This window comes from Rhinopithecus bieti, unplaced genomic scaffold, assembly GCF_001698545.2.
Source record: "Rhinopithecus bieti isolate Rb0 unplaced genomic scaffold, ASM169854v2 scaffold_5002, whole genome shotgun sequence".
Taxonomy (NCBI): Eukaryota; Metazoa; Chordata; class Mammalia; order Primates; family Cercopithecidae; genus Rhinopithecus; species Rhinopithecus bieti.
In genome coordinates, this window is record NW_016804830.1 from 339,643 (window position 1) to 347,364 (window position 7,722).

A 7,722-nucleotide genomic window follows, 5' to 3' on the forward strand; every position below is an offset into this window, starting at 1 on the left:
TCTGCCGAGCACCCAGCCCAGGGCCTGATATTTAGCAAGGGGCCCTTGATAAACATAAATTCCCTTCTCCTTCCCCCACTTTTCCCTTTTACTTTGCTACACGCTATTTAAGCCAGGGGAGATCAAACTGACCCCATTGCCCTGGGACAAAGGAATGATGGCCTCAATTCAAGAGCAAAGTACAGGAGTTTTTGATTAACTCATAAACACTCCCGACTTCCAGCAGCCCAGCTGCTGTGGGGTGGGGTGGGGAAGGGAGGGGAAGTTGTTGAGGGGACATGCAGGAAAGAGATTAGGAAATTCAGAACAGGAGGACACAAGGGCAGGGGAATGCTGAGGCCGAGGCCCTCTCCCACCACCTGCCTCCTGCGGGAGTGTTTCCACAGCTCAGGGGCAGAGCCATTTGGAGGTCCTGCACCCGCTCTGCCCATGCCTGTCCTCCAGGCTCCGTGAGAAGGTTGGACTCCTTCTGGGACTTCAGGGTCTTGGATGCTCCCCTCCTCTGTTCCGCCTCCCTCCCCCCAGTCCTGGGATGTGTCAGATGTGTTTTCTCCTGGACTCAGCTGAAGCAAGGTCAGCCCAGCTTTCGAGGGGAGGAGCTTCCACACTCTAGGTCAGTGCTCCCGCGGACCAGGGACTTGACCAGAGAGCAGAGAGCACAGGGTAGGGTGTGGGGTGGGAGGACAGAGCGCAGGGAGCACTGGGCTCCCTTCAGAATCCCAGGGGTGCTCACATTCGGAGGGTCTGCCAGGAATCACAGAGTCCCCCTCTGCCTCCATGCCAAAGGGATCCCAACTCATCCCAGGAAGAAGCCCAAATCTTTGTGCCATGGGGACCAAACATTCCACATGGTGGCTGTCCTTATGGTTTGTATGGTCGTTCTGATTTCTAAAGCGAACCTTTGCCACATATCTAATAGTTCCTGTAGGTTCCAAGGAGTTAGTCATGACATCAAGTAAGCAGTTTGTTTCCCCTGAGGATGAGCCAAATTTTGGGAAGATTCTCAGCTGCCTGTCTCCACTCTCCGTCATCCAACTCACCACCCCGACCCTGTCCTCCTCCCCACCCGGACACGTGGGAAAATGCTCTGTTAGCTCTTCCAGTCGTGTGAACGAGGCCACGATTCAAAGGCAGTGGGCAAGAAGGAGGCCACAGGGAGTGGCCAGAAAGAACCAGCCCTTTGTGCTAGACAGGGGTCCTTGGGGGATGAGTGCATTTCTGGCGTATTTAGAAAGATTTCTTTTTTATAATGAGCAGCAGAGGAGGAAAGGGGAGGGAGGGAGAGGCGGAGAGGCCAAGGCAGGACTTGGGAAAAGAGGCTGGAGCAGTGGTGAGGGCTGGGAAGGGAGGTTACAAGAGTGAAAGGAGAAACAGGCAGCAGCCAAGGGGTAAGAAGTGGGGATGGAGAGGGAGAAGCAGGATGGTTCTTAAGACAGATGGAGATAGTGATGACACAGGTGCCTTCCACCACGCCCAGCTAATTTTTGTATTTTTAGTAGAGACAGGGTTTTACCATGTTGGCCAGGCTCATCTCAAAATCCTGACCTCAGGTGATCCTCCTGCCTCAGCCTCCCAAAGTGCTGAGATTATAGGCATGAGCCACCATGCCCGGCTGTCATTCTGATTTCTAACCTAAATCTTTTCTGCATATCTCATAGAATAGTTCTGGTTGGCGGCCCAGGAAACACCTCTCCTCCTCAGTCCTTTGTAGAGTAGATATCAATGATGGCTCTCCGGAGCCTCCATTCTCTCCCCAGCCTGTTTTCCACTTGGCGTGCTGCATGGTGAGTCCTCCATTCACAGGCTTGTTTTTCCCAGGCACTGCCTTTACTGGCCTCAGAAAGCCTGACACCTGGCCCTGGCTGGAATGCTCAGGTTCGTGTATTTACAAACATGGTTAGAGCATCAGCTCTGTGCCTGGAGTGTGCAAAGACCTGGGGAACCAGACATAGTCCCTCTCTCATGGAGCTAACCTAGCTGGGGAAATGGATGAGCGAATCAATGATTATAGTGCGTGATGATGGGGATGATTGCAGGAGCCATGGAACACAGTGGGGCTCTAGAGTGAGAGGTCTAGGGAGGTGGGGGAGGGGGTGGCAAATCCAGGAGGGCCTCTTGGAGGACATGGGGACATACTGAGTCCTGAAGAAAGAGAGATCCTCAATCTCTATCAAATTCTAGGCAAGGTTTCAGGCTTGCTAGTCTCCTTTCCCCACTCTTACCACCCACTTTTGGGAAAAATAACAACAATTCATCAGTCATTAATTCATCAGAAAAATACTTATTGCCTACGTAACATGCCAGGCATTGTGCTAGTGGCTAGAAATTCAACGATGGTAAAGACCTAGTCACTGCCTCCCTGAAGCTCCCAGCCAAGTGAGAGAGCTGACAAGCAGGCAAGCAATGAGCCCCTGGAGACCACATGGAGTCTGTGGCAGGGCTCTCTGAGTGCACAGAACCCCCTGTGAGGATCCAGCCCTCTCACTTGACACTCCGTCCCTGAACCCGAGGAAGAGGAGCCATCCTTGCCATTTTACAGAGGCTGCTGGCTTGCCCAAGGTTCTAGGGCAAGTACCTAGGGGACCCGCCACCTCTCCTCAGTTCTCAGACTCGAAGCCCCTGCTCTTGCGTCCTCCTAGCCTGCTCTTGCAGGAGAAAGAGGCTGAATGAAGGTGGGCTTGTTGCCTGGGGGCTGACTACTCACGAGCAGGCTTCTGGGTGACCCTGCAGGAAGTTGGAACAATGTCCTTCCTCCCAGGCTGCAGGTCAAAGATCTGGTTCCCTTGCTTCTCTGGCTTCTCCCAGTAGGTGGGGCTGTGGGAAAGGCTGGGAAGGTCAAGGGCCCCTGGAGTACTCTAGGCCCCTGGGCTTAGCCTGGCAGAATGGTCCTCCTCTACTTCCTACCTTCTCCCTCCTCCCTCCACATCCTCCCCAGCCTCCTCACCTTCCACCTCCTGCTCCTCCTCCTCCTCCTCATCTTTCCTGCATCGTCCTCTTCTCCTTCCCCATTACTTCCCTTTCTCCAGTTTTCTTCCTCTTTCTCCTCTCCCCTTCCCTTCCTTTCCATTTTCTCCCCCACCTCCCCTCTTCCCTCCTCCTCTTTCTCCTTTTCTCCTACGAACTAATTACTTAAGGGGTGAAGACCAGGTCGACTTGTGAAAACCCTGATCCATCGCCATGGTGATGCTAATTCAAACTGAGTTCAAAGGAAATTGTTCCAGTTAAAACTAACAAGCTGGAGCCGGGGGCCCCAGGAAGGACCAGTGCCAGGATAAGCAAACCCTGCACCCAGAAAACTAGCAAAAACAAGCCCACGGGTCGCTTACACTCCACCCCTCTGTGCCCTCTCTGCAACCTTCAGATGGGCCCAACTAAAAGGGAACCTGAGAGGTCATTGCAGGGAGCTCCCTGCCTCCGGGCCAGCTCCACCCAAGCCACTTCAAACAACTGAGCGGCCTGCACCTCCTCTGTGGTAAAGCCCTCTACTATCGCCACTGCACAGTCTCCCTCATGCTAGGGTGCTGAGCTTTAAGCACCCATGGTTTTGGAGACTTCTTCACGGTTTACACAAACACTTCCCATTGCTTGCTAATACATGTGGATTTGAAAGTACCAAGAGGAAAGGAACAAGAATGACTGAGGCACCTGCTCCCTCCCTAGGTGCTAAGACTTCACGCAACCCACTAATGCCATTATTATCTCCACTTGGTGAGTTTCCAAGGACGAGAAAGCTCCCAGTGGAAGAAACTGCTTAGAGCTTGATTTGAGCTCCATTAAATCAGGCTGGTTTAGTTTGACCTCCACTAGGTCAGGAATGACAGGGTAGGCCTTGAATTGGGGGGAGATGGCTCAAAACTGGAAAGAGGAAGGGTCTTGGTTCCAAAGTTCAAGTGAGTTGTCTTCTGTGCTTTGAGTTAACGCGATCGCACTTCCTTCCCTGGCCCCCATAGCATCCTGCCTGCACCAACTCCCAGCTCAGCACAGGCCACTTTCAGTCCAGTGACTGAAGATGGTTCCTCTCCATTATATGGGCAAGGACCATGACTTCTTTGTCCGTAACCCAGGACCTGGCTCAGAGTGGGCTCTGGCTGTTGATTACATGTCTGAATGCTGAATGCTGAATGGAAACACTAGTCCCTTGGGAGCTGGAAGATCTGAGGTCCCCCAGGTCAAGAGAACCCCAGAAGCCCGGTTTGGTGAGCTTAGTCTAATGGATGCACCTGAGGGTGGCAGGAGGAGAATGTCCTGGAGGACCTTGTGGTGCTGATGTGGTGGCAGGGGCCAGCTGAGGGACCCTCTTCCTTAACATCTCTCACCTCTGCCTCATTCCCTCTCAGTATCCCTTTTTTGGTTGTTGTTTTAAATCCTGAGATATCTAGTGATCCTTCCAGGTACTAACGAGACACTAGTCTAGCAGCAAAAGAAATTCCTTGAAGGCGAAGACCATGTCTGAGCTTCTATGGTGACCCTGCAATACAAAGGGCAGCACTACAGAGCTCCTGGGAGAGCATCACAGGTACATGAGTGAGTGATCTGGGGTCTGGGCGCCCATAGGAGGGGCTCCGGGAGCCTGCAGGTTTCAGATCTGGTCTTTCCTCAGATGTGCCATGAGACCTTGGGAAATCTCCTTGCCTCTTTGTTCCTGGGTTACTTCATGCGTAACAGAGGATGCTCATGGATGAGCCATCCTGCTCCCCCAGACACATCAAGAGCAGAGTCATGCAGCTATGATGCGTGATCGCAGCTCCTCCAGCATCAAGGACCTCAGCACCTCCCTCCCCTCCAGGGATGGGGACCTCTGGTGGTGACTGAGGTACGTGCCTGACTCTCTGGGACCATCCGCTGCCCCTCTGTCCCCTCATTTCCACCCCCCCATCACCCGCCCCTCCAGAGTTAGATGTGTCTGGATGACTGAGGTGAAATCCAGCCAGAAGGGAGGAAGTGACTCAGCCCTGGTTGGGGTGGGGGCACTGGAGAAGGCCCAGGGCCAGCCTCCCACTGCCAGGACAGCTTGCGCTGCTTTGTACTCAACCCCAGCCTTTCATCCCTGCATCTTAAAGCCCCTTTCAAGCTGGAAGCAGTCCTGGGAGCTGGGTCATTGTCTCAATTAACAGGAGAAAGCTGGGACCCCGGCTGGGTGGAGGCAACTTTCCCCTGAATTAGGCCTTGAGCCAGATGCTCAGGAAACCCAGGACTTCCTCGCAAACCAATCCCCCCAGGCTCCTGCCCCAAGCTCTGGGCTGCAGGGGCCTGTTGCAGAGGAAGTGAGAGCTGTGTCCTTGCCTGTTGCTCCCTGCAGAGGAGATCAGGGTCCTGCACAGGACCCCAAGGGTGTATCAGCTGGGCTGGAATTTCCCAGAGGGCCATTCAGTGGGTCCTCCTCACATTGTTGTTACTTGTGGGGATCCTGCGTAGGCTGTGCATGTCCAAGGGGAGAAAGGGGAACAAGGTGAGTGAACAGAGTCTAGTAATAGACCCAGCCAGCCTTGGAGACCCCGAGCTATTACAGCCAGCACACACCACTGAGTTTCTCTCCCTGTCACTGTTAAAATACTCATCTGGGCCGGGCACGGTGGCTCACGCCTGTAATCCCAGCACTTTGGGAGGCCGAGGCAGGCGTTCGAGACCAGCCTGACCAACATGGGGAAACCCTGTCTCTACTAAAAATACAAAATTAGCTGGGCGTGGTGGCGCATGCCTGTAATCCCAGCTACTCGGGAAGCTGAAGCAGGAGAATTGCTTGAACCTGGGAGGCGGAGGTTGCGGTGAGCTGAGATTGTGCCATTGCACTCCAGCCTGGGCAACAAGAGCGAAACTCCATCTCAAAAAAAAAAAAAAAAAATCTGTAAATCATCTGTAGCCAATCATCTAATAACTGCCGAGGCTCTTGTGTACCTGGCCGGAAGCAAACAGATCACAGTTCTAAATCCTGGCTCAGTTGCTGCCTGGCTGTGCAATCTTGGGTAATTGCTTTAACTTCTCAGAACTTCAAGTGCCTCGAAGCTCCTTGGCTCAGTGTCTACAATATAGGAGATCCCATCCCCACTAATATTGCATGGAAGATGAGAATTACAGAGCACAGGGGCTGGCGGAAATCTTCTTCACTTCTCTTAAGGAACAATGCACAGAGAAGTCATGGAATGTTTCAGGTCACACGGCCAGGAGTTGGATGCAGGTTGCCATGGAAGAGCCTTCAAAGGGTGTCCGTCCGTTCCTGCCCTTCTAGGCTTGGATGAGGCAGCTCCCCGCTTGCTGAGTCAGGGAGGAGAAAAGCTGGAATAAGAAGGAGTGTGAGGGTGGGGTGTCGTGGGGAAGCTGGGGGCAGAAGAAAATCCAAGATATTGCGCAAAGAAGAGTGGGGTGGGGAGGGTCTGATTTAATGAGGCAGCAAGGAGGAGAGGGGCTGGCTCCCCCAACAGAGACTGCCCGCCCCCGTGGTGATGCTCCATGTGGTGGGGATCAAAGCTGCCCTGGGAACACGGCAACAGTGCTGGGCCACTAACACTGGAGCTTCCCCAGGGCCTGCTTGATGTAGCTGCCTCTGTTTCCTTCCCAGGTCATCACCCACGCTTATTTCTGAAGAGGCCTGTTCCAGCCCAATTGCTTTCTGCACGCCTCCAGCTTGGGTTGCTGACTCAGTCCACTGAATTGATGTCCAGGGGCACCTGTGGCTGCAGACTGTCCATCTCATCAATGCCCAGCTTCCCTCTCTGGCCCTTGGTGGCTACCACCATCTCCACTTCCTTTTGTTCTCTTGCAGAGCTCTGGGCTCAGCTCAGCTTATTTGCTCAACAACCTCAGACTCTCAGTTTTACCCTTGGCCTTGACATTGGTCAGTAAAGTGAGTGCAGTGGGCCTGGCCCTTTCCCCTCCCTGGACCTTTTCAAATCTCAGTTGTGGGTTGACATCTCCAGGCCCTCCACTAGCCTCCCTAACTGTGAGACCCCTCTTTCTCAACTGCTGTTTCTGCAGTGTGCTGTTCAGAGGCCCAGCTCAGGCCAGAAGGCCCAGGCCTGTCTCAGGTTTACCCATCCACAGGGCTTTGGTTCTGGCACAGAAAGAAGCTAAGGGTGAGGAGATCAGCATGGCTGAATAGAGGCAACTGAGAGTCCTCTGGGCAAATCTGGAGGAAGCATTAGGGTGGTGATGGGTGGAAAGGATTCTTAAGAGGGAGGGGAAACTGGGCCTGGTATCAAAATCGTAAGGAGAAAAGAATGTGACCTTTCTTCTGGGGTTTGTGAATGCTGGAGAATGGTTTCTTCAATGTGACTTCTAAGATGGTTATCTGAGGGTCTCAAACTCTTTCCCCTTAGGGCTTTTCTACCTCCCACTGGGCACATCCCCCAGTCCTCTCTCCTCCAGCCTCTGGCTCAACATTTCACTTGAGCTTTTTGAGGTCTTTGGATGGGTATTAATTCCCTTGCTTCTCAGATGAAAAAAAGGAGACTTAGAGAGATCTGGTGATTTACTCAGAGACTCACAGCAGTAATGTTAGAGCCAGGAAACTAACCAGGTCCACCTGGCTCCAGAGCCTATGCTGGTTCCATTACACCCTCATACAGATATGTCTGTCGGGGCGAGTGTGTATGTGTGTGCATGCATGTGTGCACATGTGTGTGCGTGCAGTTTCTGTATCGAGTATGTGATTTCCCAGAAATCTTTAGAGAATTGTTTGCTGGCCTCTCTTCCCTCCCTCCCCTCCCTCCCTCCCTCCCTCCCTCC

At 53.2% G+C, this 7,722-nt stretch overlaps 1 long non-coding RNA gene across 1 annotated transcript; it reads left to right on the forward strand.

Annotated features, from left to right (window-relative positions):
- The first annotated feature begins 302 nt into the window (after positions 1-302).
- Positions 303-7,686, forward strand: LOC108528607 (uncharacterized). Its single transcript, XR_001885224.1, has 4 exons — positions 303-613; positions 4,392-4,516; positions 4,601-4,813; positions 6,557-7,686. It is a non-coding gene; the product is annotated as an uncharacterized LOC108528607 (long non-coding RNA).
- The last annotated feature ends 36 nt before the right edge of the window (positions 7,687-7,722 follow it).